Source organism: Centruroides vittatus, unplaced genomic scaffold (genome assembly GCF_030686945.1).
Source record: "Centruroides vittatus isolate TY-2023 unplaced genomic scaffold, ASM3068694v2 contig_329, whole genome shotgun sequence".
In the NCBI taxonomy this organism is placed as follows: Eukaryota; Metazoa; Arthropoda; class Arachnida; order Scorpiones; family Buthidae; genus Centruroides; species Centruroides vittatus.
In genome coordinates this window covers 1,758,820-1,771,373 of record NW_027122113.1, presented here as the reverse complement: position 1 = coordinate 1,771,373, position 12,554 = coordinate 1,758,820, and the positions used below count along the sequence as shown (strand labels likewise).

The following is a 12,554-nucleotide window of genomic DNA, read 5'->3' as shown; positions in this document are numbered from 1 at the left end:
TAAATAACCTAGTTTTCCCGAATTATCTAGAATTAAGTTGACATAGAAGCTACTTTATATGCGAAGTCCATGCCAAGGAATGAACTTAAACTATAATTATAACTTTCTTATTATAGCTTATATAGAATGAATGCCAAAGATACTTCATTAACTTCCATATCTAATTAATTTTGTAATTTAATATAATTACAGATTTATTTAAGTCGACAACGGCTATTACATACAAGGCAGTACGTGTCATAACATGGTTTTACATGATATTACATTAGATCTACATTGTAAGGACTTGTAAAATTAGGTCTTCAGATCGCTATCTGCCTTATGGCTGATTAAATTTTATTTTCAATTAATTAAAATCATGCTACATATATAGTAATGTTTATGTATAGAACATATGTCAGAGTTTATATACACGAAGTCTGTAAACTGTATTATAGAATTGCAAGCCAATCTTTAACGTAGATAAATAAATTCTGTAAAGTAGAAAGTCCCTTACAGGTGCAGCCCATATCTTCGATTCTCATTCAACAAAATTTAAATTAAACTCGACTTTAAACCAGGAAGATGACAATATGCGAAATAGGTCAACAAAATTTCTCACAGAAAACAATAATATATTTTCACAATACTCATAATCCTTGAGGCATATTACCTATTTCTAATCCTATAATTATAAATCATTAATAAGGGATAAACTTTAATCCTTATTGATAGATTTTAAGAAACGTTAGATCATTAATAAGGGATTATAAATACGATCATAATAACTATATCCTCCGTTTAAATTTTTTTTTTAAATTAATTAATTACTACTTTCGTCCTATAGCAACATCCGTATTAACATTTATCACATCCAATTAACGATTTCGAATTTCTCATGACGTTTATTGGTCGTTTTCATTCGAGCATTTATCCAATCAAATCGTTGTATCGTCGGGGCAAGCGCATTATCAAACGGACATCTGCAGTGACAGCTCCTCTCTAATCATAGGTTAGAAGTCCAATCATATTCTGACATTTGATTGGCACGAGGGACGAAAAAGACAGCGGGGGGGCCAATGGGGGCATCCCTATTGTCTTGACCAAGGGGGCGTTAACGTTAAGTCAACCGGAAATTACTGACAGGAATGATTAGTGTTTTCTATTCCTCTCTTTTTCTCTTCCCCCCTCTTTTTTTTGGTTCTCGAATCAATCAAGGATAATTTTATTTTTATAAGTGAATATTTTGAAATTTAATTTTTGTTCAACTAATGGATTTAGTAATTCATTTTGTAATATTTATTCTTAAATCTTTATTGTTTGAGAGTTGCTTAATATGTTGTAAAACTCCTTTGTATAGTTTCCAAGAGTTTTGTAATGGTTGATTTTTTAGAATTTATCTTCCTTATTTTGTTTCTATCATTTTTTAAATTTATTCTTCAATATTTTATAAATTTATTTTGACAATTTTCGACTTTTAATTTTATTTTCTATAGCTAAAAAAATTTTTAAATTTCATTTCAATTTTTTTTTTGTTTTAATTTATTTCTTCAGTCCAATAAATATGTTGATTTTCAGTTTAATTTTTTAAAATTTATTTCTTAAATTTTAAAATTTTTCTTAAAAATCCTAAAATTCAATTTATTTTGAAAATAATCAATGATTTTTTTCTTTAAATTAATCCAATTTATTTATTTAAAAAATTCATTTTATTAATTCTAAACCTTAAAAAACTTCTTAATTATTTCAACAACTTCAACTTAACACGAATTTTTCATATTTTACATTAATTTTTAAACATATTTTTAGACAGAGAAACTCAAAAAACTCAATTTTCTAAACAAAATTCACTAAAATTTTCAACTTTAAAAGAAAAAAAAATACTTAATATGAAGAAATTCGTATATCAAAATTAATTAAAAGTTAATGAAATAAATTAAGATACATCTAATAATTTTTAATTTGTATCAAACAAAAATATATCCAGACAATTAAACCATATTTTCCAATTAGAAAAGAAGATTCATTTGACAAGAACGTAGCCATCAAATAAGAGAGATAAAGGGGAAAAAAAAGCTTTTAAAGTGTTTCCATAAAAGATGATAACTAATTTATCTGATACTGTTGACAGTAGATAATATATTATTTCTCTACACTTTGCTAATTATTTGTGTTGACTTCTAACATGTCAAGCTATTTTTTACATTAATGATTACATTCTGAAGTTTTATGTAAGCAGAACACGTATACGATTTTAAGAATGAATTTTACTAATTTTTTTTTTTAAATTATATTTGTAAAATTTACTTTATTATCGCCTTTAAAGATTCTTTTATAAATTAAACAATAATCAAATTAATTTTTATTAAAATACACTTCTTTAATGACACTTATACAGTGATTAATTAGTAAAGGTTTAATTGTAGTTAATGTTTTTTTAATTTGTTTTTTTGTGTAAATAAGTGTGTAAGGGTATTTTTTACTTGATTCTTTATTGAAATTATTTTAAAAATTGGATTTTTTAATGCTGTTTTTTAGAAGAGCAGATGTCCTGAAAATGGTATATGACAAGTCATTGAACAGCAAATCGATAAATTACTTCAGTTAGAACTCTTATATTAATTATTCAATGAATGACATCATTGGGGATAGCACGAAAATCGAATTTTCTAATAATTCTAATGTATTAGAGTTCTTTCTAAATATTTCCTTGTGTTAACTTTATTATAATTGCATCGTTTTTTAAGTTTGTCAACTGTTTAAAAGATCCTCCTTTTTTTATATTATTTTTATACATAAAAAAGAAATGAATTTTCTGATTGATAAAATAATTCAATTTATTACGATCTTTAAATATAAAAGATGGAAGATTTTCGGTATTTTAAATGCATTTAGATGATATATTGAACGAGTTAGAGTGAGTTTATCGAAAAATTGCCGATGCCATTCGTTTTGCCTTTCACTTTCGACACTTTAAACGTATATTTTCTACGTGAAACACTTCTTAAAACATTCTTTCTCCTACAATTTTCTTGATTTTTATGTAACAAAACTATTAAATTGCTCTTAAAAAAAGAAGGAGAAAAAAAACTATATGCGACATATATCTTTTACATATAGGACTCCAGCTTATAGGCTAGACCCTATTAAATTATTGTGAATATTGCATGAGTCTTATAATTCTTTCACTCCCAAACGGCCCCTTTACAGAAAAAAAAATTGAGCTCAGCGGGTTTAGGACCAACCACAGAGGACAGGTCACTAATACGACTCGGGTTAAGCCTTTCTTCTACCCAGGGTGCAGCCGGATCTGAGGATCTAAACGCTCTTTCTTTACAAGGAAGAAAGTTGAAGTCGAATGCTTCTCCATGATTTACGGTATGTCTGATCGTTAGACTTAACAACATTTGTCTTATACACAAATAAGATTTTTATCTATAACTTTTAGGAATTACTTGGACCTTAAAAAACATACTTTAAAGTAAGTAATACCTATTTAGTAAGGTAAATCACGATCTTCACCGATTCGAACAGGTTAACTGCAAATTTTTTTAAAGTGTAGAACATTAATATAAGTCTTTATCCTTTGTATAAACGTAAATAAAGGAGTACGGACAAGAATTTAAGTTATTTATAATTTTATCTTTGTAAAAAAACGAAGAAGAAAAAAAATTAGTACTTTGATCTGTATTTTTCTATATGATGATAGAGGATGCCTCTTCCTTGATTGCATCAATTGTACAATTCCCTGAAGCTGTATTGAGGAAGTTGCTTTCCTCTGACAGACATATCAAAATAAATAATATGAGAATTCATAGGAAGAGATAGAACATTGATTTATTGCAGAAATAGAAGCCAGAAAGAAAAAAAGATCTTTCAATGATAGATATAGCGACAAGTTGTCATTATGGTTGATCCGATTAGTCTCCCAAGATGGGTCATTAAATTTGACAACCCACTAGTGCTAATTTTATGTTAGAAATTTTTAAGACATACCAAACGTGTTTAAAAAGTAAAAAAACATATTTATATATTTTTATGTTTATAAATAATATCTTTAAAACTATCAAATACACGTCAAAGTTTCAAAACAACTTCACACGAGCTAGTTTTTTGAATATAAATTCCTTCTTTTATATCACTTATGTATTTTTTTTAATATAATTAAGTTCAATATACAACTTATTAAATATCCTTATAACAAATTATAAAATGATTTATAACCTTAATTAAATTTAAAAAAAATTCTAATTAAATAAAATTTAATGTTTATTAATGAACGTTATTACGTCTAAACAATCATTTAAATAGACTTAATTATAATTTTAATTAAGTAATTTATAAGTATACAGATTTTTCGGCACAGTTTATAAATTATTTTTTTAAGCTTAAAAAATTCAAATTTTTATAATTTTATCTTAAGATAAAATTGAATAGTGTGGCGATTATTCGTATCTAATTAACATTCTAAATTTAGATATCCTTTGGGGCATAAGAAAGCTCATCTTTGTTGTGGTCCTTCTCCATCAATTTTTCTTCTTTTACCTCTCAAAATACCAGATGTACTACTAATAATAGTTCTCTCTTACCGTCTTCAAATTTTGACAGTTTTGACTCCACCGTCAGACCTCTCTACTGACAACTATAGCAGATGGTAAAGGTGTGCACAGGTGTGTTTGCCAAACCGATCTGTAACGTGTTCTTCACATATATAATCTTTAATACGTGATTCAGCTTATAACTTCCTGATATAACTTTTAAAAAAATTAGTTTTTTTTTCTATCTTCTAACACATTGAATTTGCTATCAAATACACTTCTACGATTACATAATCCCACATTTTCAAGTGATTTATAAAGCAAAAATACGTTTTAAACTCAAAAAATTAACATAAATTAACAAATTTAGGATGTTTTTTAATAATTTTCTTACATTTTTTGATGGGTAAAACTTATATATTTTTTTGAAACAACCGCGTGTTTATATAGGTATATATATGATTAAAGTCACGAAAGAAGACGTGACCCGAATGTAAACAATTCGTGATAATTTCGATGTTTTAAAGATATAAGATAGGATATATTTAGCTAATAGATCTTATATGCAATGTATATAGTTAATATATATTGTATAAAGATGTTAGTACATAGAAAGATAGTAAAAAAAAAAAAAACTCTAGAATTAAAAAAAATATGTGTAGTCTATATATATAGGCCTGTAGGGAGGAGTCGGTTCGCATTTTAAACACCTGCACTTCTAGAAATAGTTTTATTCTAGTATTTTCGTAAGAGAAACTTAGAAAAAAAGAATTTAGAATAAGTAAAAGAAAAGTCGACTTTCACCTGTCCACACCTTGAACATAAAGATTGATTGAAAGCGCATTAAAAACTAAATTTTTTCACATCTCATTTTAGTTCAATCAAAATATTTGTAATGGAACTACAAACATTTTTTTCCCTTTTTATTCTTCTACAAATATAAATTTCTGTTTAAATTTTTCTTTAATATTTATAAAATTTTATATATTTTTTTGTTCTCTAAATTGATTTACCAGTATTTATGTTAGTAGACATTGTTACTGACATGAGTTGATAATTAAGAATTTTTTTATTATTTATTTTTTTCGTACATTATCACGCACAATCACGTGAATTTTATTTATGATACGTTCACGTGAACCACACTACTATATTACTCAATTCCATTATTAAAAAAAAAAAACTAAAAAATTCATGCAGGCAAACCATTTCACATGCACATAAAATGCAATTTTATAAGTAAAAACATAAAATTTCCTCGAAAAATTACAAAATTAATATAATTTAACTTTTAAAATCAATTTTTAATAGCATAATACACACATTTTACTGTATTAAACGCTCAATTTTTGATATATTTTCAATTCAAATTTAGTATTTTTGTATAAAGGAATCTCGTACAAATCTAAAAAAACAAAAAAAAAATCATTAAATCAGGACACTGGAGAAAATTTAATTTACAAGTAATATTACAAAAGAGGCGTTAAATTTTCAAACAAAAATTGCTCTTTCCACAAAATTGACACAAGTTGGAACCTCGCCTATACGTAATTATAACCTTGTGAGTTATTCAATTTAATTGTTTTAGTACTCGAACATGCGCAGTTGATAGCCGGAAGTGGTGACAGGTCTAACTACCGGTTGTCATGTGATTTGACACTCGGAGGTCGGACTCTCCATTAGTTTTAGTATGATCACATGCATATAACTTACCATAAGTGCGGTAACGTAAAATTCACCTGATAAATAACAAATATGACAATTAACCCGAAAAGTGGTCGTATCAGAGAGTGGGGTGTGGTAAGATTTCGGTACTAAATTAGTACCGATATTATTTAAAGGGGGGTGTTCCTATATATGTTATTAACATAGCCCCCATTAGTGTAGAGTCGTATGTTATGAGAATTTCTCAGGATCTTCACCCGTAGGGAGACGTATGAGTCATCAATTTTAAGGAAATTATTACTAAAAATATTAAATAGAATTGTATGTATGCAGTAGTAATTCCGAGAATTTTATTTTAGTGCTGCAGCTACACAGTAGTAGTGCATACACGTTAGATGCATGACGAACAACAACAATAAAAAAAAATGGTAGAAAGTACCGCAAAAATGTGTGTTATGAATACAAAATATTAGCAAAGAGATCGATGTAGATTTTAATAGAAAGTTAGTCATGTAAAAGGTAAGGGGGTTGATGGAAGGGCGGTGTCCACTTCATTCAAATAATGGGAAAATAAACATCTGTAGAATTATTACTACTGCTGATGGGGAGTGTTGATTAATCTTTAAGGTTTGTGATATCTTCATTTGTCAACGATGATTTTAAGCTAATTATATATCACTGGTAATTATATAATGTTTAAATTTCACGCTTTAAAAAATGACCTGTACAGAAGGGCATAGGCTCGAAGGCTTGTAGTGTCTATGATCTACAAGTATGCGGGCATTAAAAACATTAATATTGAGCTGAAGATGGCATGAATTACTTAAATAAACAACTCATTTTGTTAATTTAAATTATTTAACACGATAATAAATGCTTCTATTAATGGAATTATCGATTAATCATTAAAAATTTGGTAGCCTTTCTCTATTTATCAATGATTTTAAATGCTCCTCCATTCGTAAATAAGTTAAAATTTACAAAAATAAGGATTGTATAGGAGCCTGCAGGTTTACAATTAAGATTTGTAAGTATTGAAAATATATAGAATGAAATAAGAAGACTGAAAACATCGTAAATCGCTTAATAAATAATCTAATTTGATAAATATAAAATAGAGTTTAGTGTTAAAAATATTAATTCAGATCATTAAGAGGATGATAAATATTGTTATTAATCATTAAACTTTTTATAGCTTTTCTTAATTTATCGTCAATGATTTTAAGCTATTTATATTCAACTCGCAACTACACAAACCTTAGAAAAACTTAAATGAATAGCCTACAGGCTTAAGTACTATATTTCTAACATCTCAATTGATTCAAGATTCGCTAGCCTTTAAAGCTATAGACTCGTTTAAATGTATATAAATATTACTAACACTAGATATTAAGATATTTATAGACAAGAATTGCTTAATAAACAATTCAATTTGACAAATTTAAAGTTGAAATTATGATTTAAAAAGTAAGATTTACGAGTTTCTAAATATATATATTAAAGATATAAACAGTTTTTTTAAAGTAGAATAAAAATTACAAGCATTTTTGATGAGTAATTTATTCGTCATTGATACTTACTTATAGTATACAACTCGACACATGTCATTGATAAGTCACATAATATTAAATCAGAATGACTTGTCAACAATACAATTCAAATGGTTATAACATCATAGGGTTTATATATAAGGTTATATTATCATTTAAAGTACATATATTTTTTTCCTCTTTCTCTCGGTTTCTTGAAAGGACATATGTAATAAATAATTTACTTTGTCAATGAAGGATCATGTCCGGCTTTATTCGTCATGCTTGGAGTGTTATCTTTTTGGGAACTATCAGAATTTCTCAGGTTAATTTAAGGTAGGAAGTAAGTTTTTATGGGTGGTGAAAGTCACGATACAGTATTATAAAAGCATAATAGACTCTCTTTATAATATATAACTTGCATTATCTCTTATGATTTGTTTAATAATGCTGATATAATTAAATGAATATTTATATATATTATATAAAAATATATAAATTGTTATATATTTAAGCGTTTAAAAATTATATATGATTATTTTTTATTATTTAATAATACATAACGTGCTGTAAAATTATTCAAATTACGCGTTAAATTAGCGTAAACAAATTTATTTTTAACGATTTTAATAATATATAAACTATTAATAAACAACATTATTATAAATATAGCGTTGAAAAATGTTTTTAAAATTATTTTAAGTTGTTGTGGAGCGTAAATTTTAAAAGAAAATTGATTATTATACGCATCGATTATTATAAAAATTATATATTTTTCTTCTCAAGAAGTGAAGATCCTTTAGAATGGAGTTTTTATATAATTTCAAGGTTTGAGGCTTTAATATTTTATATTTTAATTGATTTTTTTAAAATGTTTAGATTCGGTTTTTACCAATTTAATTCGCTGTATAAGAAGATCTCATCGAATTCATGACTAAAAGAAACGGTAAGAGAATGAAGCCGTCACGGATGCAATGGGGAGAAATTGTGAACTTTGAACTTAAGGTCTACCGAGATCACAGTCGTGACAGACAACTGTGACTGGGCAAGGCAATTGCCTTTCAACTCTGAATTAACCAAACCAAGTACTGTGACTTACTATAATAGAATATTGTACCGTAGAAAATAGCTTTGTCCTGTTTTCATTATTTATAAATGTGAATATAAATTAGCTAAAATATTATTAATATTGTTGATGAAATATTTTATAAGACTCAAAGTTTAATGTTAGTTGTAGCGCTAATTATTTTAAATTAGCTTAAATGATAGAAATTATATTTATTTACATGTAAACATCGCTCTTTTTAATCTCTTAACCGTAAATTTACGCGTTTTCCAAGTGATTTTTAAGAGATTAATCAGTTTAAATTAAATCTTTTGGTTTTAAAAATAATTTTAAATGTGCTTAAATTGGATTTATATAAATGTTATTGCATTAAACATATCAAATCCTACTTAAAAAATTCAATATTTATGGCTCTACTTTAGCTTTGAATATATTAAAGATGCATGCTATTTCTTCATACGAGTAAGTTATTTATATAAAAATCTATAGAAATTCAGGTCTGAATATTTTATAAAGGTAGTATAATTAAGTAATTAATGCTTAAAATATTTATCTATTATGCTTAATTATATTAAGTTCTGTATTAATTTATAAAGAAGATTATTATAAGTTAAAATAATTATTACAGCCTAAGTCTGCTTAATAACTAATTTAATATTTAAAATATCTTAAAAAATAGATAATAATAGATCTAGATACACTATAATATCAATACACAGAAGTGTTATTCAATCTTATCTCCTTTAGTTTACTGTAGAATAGATACGAGGGCACGCGAGCTACTAGTTGGGAAATAATACTATAAAGTAATTCAATGCATTTTTATAAATCCTTCAATTTACTAATTGACTTGTTATAAATGTAATTTTAAAAAGACGCGTCTGAAGTACTTAAAATTTAATTTAATCATTAAATTCACAGTATTTAAAACTTAAAATTAATTATTTGAAAACGTATAATTTAAATTTTAGAAAATAGCAAATTCAGGTTAAATTTTATAATATTTTAACATGAAATTATCATTTAAAATAAATTTAATTTTATTTTTAATGTATTTTTAATCCTATATTTATGGAATTCACTTAATAAAATTTCGATAAATCTTTAACAAAAACTCAATTTTTAAGGTATAAAAAAAAATTTTAAAATTATTTCCCATCTCGAAAAGTTATTGAAAATAATTTATTAAGTAGAAAATTTTTTTTTTATTTTTATGTAAGTCTATAATATTTTAATCACAAGTTAAAGGATAAGACATTTTGAAAATTAATTAAAAAATAATTAAGAAATTAAAAGCATATACGTATTCACGTATTTAAAAATTCAGCAGTATATAAATTAGTTATGTGTTAGCTTTATTAATAAATAGTAAATTGTTTAAAGTTTAGGGATAACTAACCTGTTGGGATGTCGACTTACAGATCAGTTGAAGAAGCATCGTTCATCATTATTGGAGACATTCGCTTATCTGAAAATTGCAGGTTTGTTACAAGAACAACCTCCTTAATTTTTCTTAACTCGGTGATATCGTGTATCTAAAACATTTCACAGTTTCGGGATTCTTTCTCTTATTTTACGACTATCTGACAATAGTTTAAGGCCGCTCAACACAAAAAATAAATCCAATTTTATATATATATATATATATATATATAAACTATAAATGTTGCAAGTAAGAAATTAGGAAAATAAATTACAATTTAAAAAAATAAGGAAGAAATTACGTGTAATAATAAATGGATAAATGAATTATTTTTAGTTTTTCTCCTGAAATATATATATTTTTTTTATTTTCTTGACAAAAATATCCTGAATTTTAAGATTGCGGCTGGCAGAAAGAGACACCAAATAAGTGGCTGTCAGAATTCCGACCTAAAGACCCCATGCCTTAGGGCTTTTGCAATGGGGAAATAGATTATTGCGATGAAATATGGTAAGAAAATTTAGTTTTGCAGTTTTTATGGTCCCCGATGAAGAATAAAATAAAAAGAAAATTAATTAAAATACACTTCTGGGCGTATACTTAATTATGTATCAAAATATTAATTATAGTCATATGCTTATAAAAGCATTATTTATGCTTTAATTTTAATTAACTTTCTATGTATATATATATAATTTTTTTTTTCGTCCATTTTGGAAGATAAATTATGAAATCTAAATTTAATATTAATAATTTTTTTCTATTAATGCTAGGTTTATAATTTTTATTGTGCAAACATTCTTTAAAAATAGATGAAATTGAATATAAGATGTTAAATTTGCTGAAGAATTAAATTAAAAAATCGTTAATTTATAAATAAAATTTAATTATAATTAAATAAGTAACCGAATACATTTAAAATATGTCGATAACAATTAAAATTCCTTGTTAAAAATAATTGCAATCAATTACATTTTCTTAATCGTAATCAGTTAATTATAATTAATTTAACAGCAAAAAGTTTATTATTTTAAACGTTTTTTTGGGGGGGGAGAAAGTTTTAAATTTATAAATTAGAATTAATTTGAAATGACACTTTTTTTTAATGAAAAATGAATTTAAAAAAAAAAACGTTGTTTATCGAGAAAATTAATTATTTTTCATTCTCAATTCGCATTCAAACTATTTTTATCCATTGAGTAACATTTATAACCTCGAAAAATAATAATAAATTACTGCAATTTATTATTATTTTTTAAAAGATAAATCTACCTGACTACATTTATTTGTTATTTAATATTTCATCTGGTTATTAATTGATACAAATTAAATTTTCGACCCTATTCAAACCTTACAGTGTAACTTATATATAATGTATTCATATCAGTGTACAGTTTAATTTGCATTTATATTCGTGTCCATGCGTGTCACTTAAATGCTATAAAATTCAACCATTTAATAGATTATCTTATATTCCATGAATCTCATAGGGTAGGAATACATTTAAAAATGTCCTGAGAAAGCTAAAGGACCTTTCACTCCCTGAAAATTCCTCATCACAGCGGGAAGCTGGCGTCGTCGGTCCTTCCTCTTATCTGTAAACCAGGTGAGGTGGTGTACATCGTTCCAGCTTCCAATTAGCATTGCCATCGTCCACTCCTGACAACAATACCACGAACGACGGGAGTTAGGATACAACTATAGATATCCCGAGACAACATTCTTTTCTTCTTCTTCCTCCCTTTCTACTTGCTTTGTTGAATTTTAATGTGATTAACTTAATAAATATTCTTTACTTGTTTAAATTTATAATTTGCTTTTAATGCGGTAATTGAATGAAATTAAGTATAGCGACGACCAACAATTAAAATTCATTGTTGAAAATCATTTTCATCCATTACTTTTCTTTCTTAATTGTAATTAGTTTGTTGATTACGATTAAGGAAATTAATTGATGTCGCTTGTCAATTACATCTTAAGTGTATTTAGATAATTGTCATTTACTAAATGTAATTAGTTGAAATTAAAAGACGAAAATGTCCATTTACATTTTAACTTATTTTAATAAATTTTTTTAATAAATAATTTTATTAAATTTACATGTAAATAATTAATTAAAATAGCATTAAAACGATTAATATCAATTTAATTAGAATATAACAAAGTTAATAATATTTTTTAAATGTTTAAGATAAAAGATAAATAATTAATTTTATTCATGTTACAAGTATGTAAATGTTTTTTTGGATATAAAAACATAAATAAAAGTTGTTTATCTACAATTGCAATAAAATATTTTATTCATAAATTTATTACTCTTTTTTTAATTTTTAAATTCATTCTAATTATAATCT

General features: G+C 25.4%; 1 long non-coding RNA gene across 1 annotated transcript; it reads left to right on the top strand.

Annotated features, from left to right (window-relative positions):
* The first annotated feature begins 7,865 nt into the window (after positions 1–7,865).
* Positions 7,866–12,166, top strand: LOC136973739 (uncharacterized). The gene is made up of 4 exons (XR_010880545.1): positions 7,866–8,047; positions 8,591–8,796; positions 10,161–10,258; positions 11,691–12,166. It is a non-coding gene; the product is annotated as an uncharacterized lncRNA (long non-coding RNA).
* Positions 12,167–12,554: the final 388 nt, after the last annotated feature.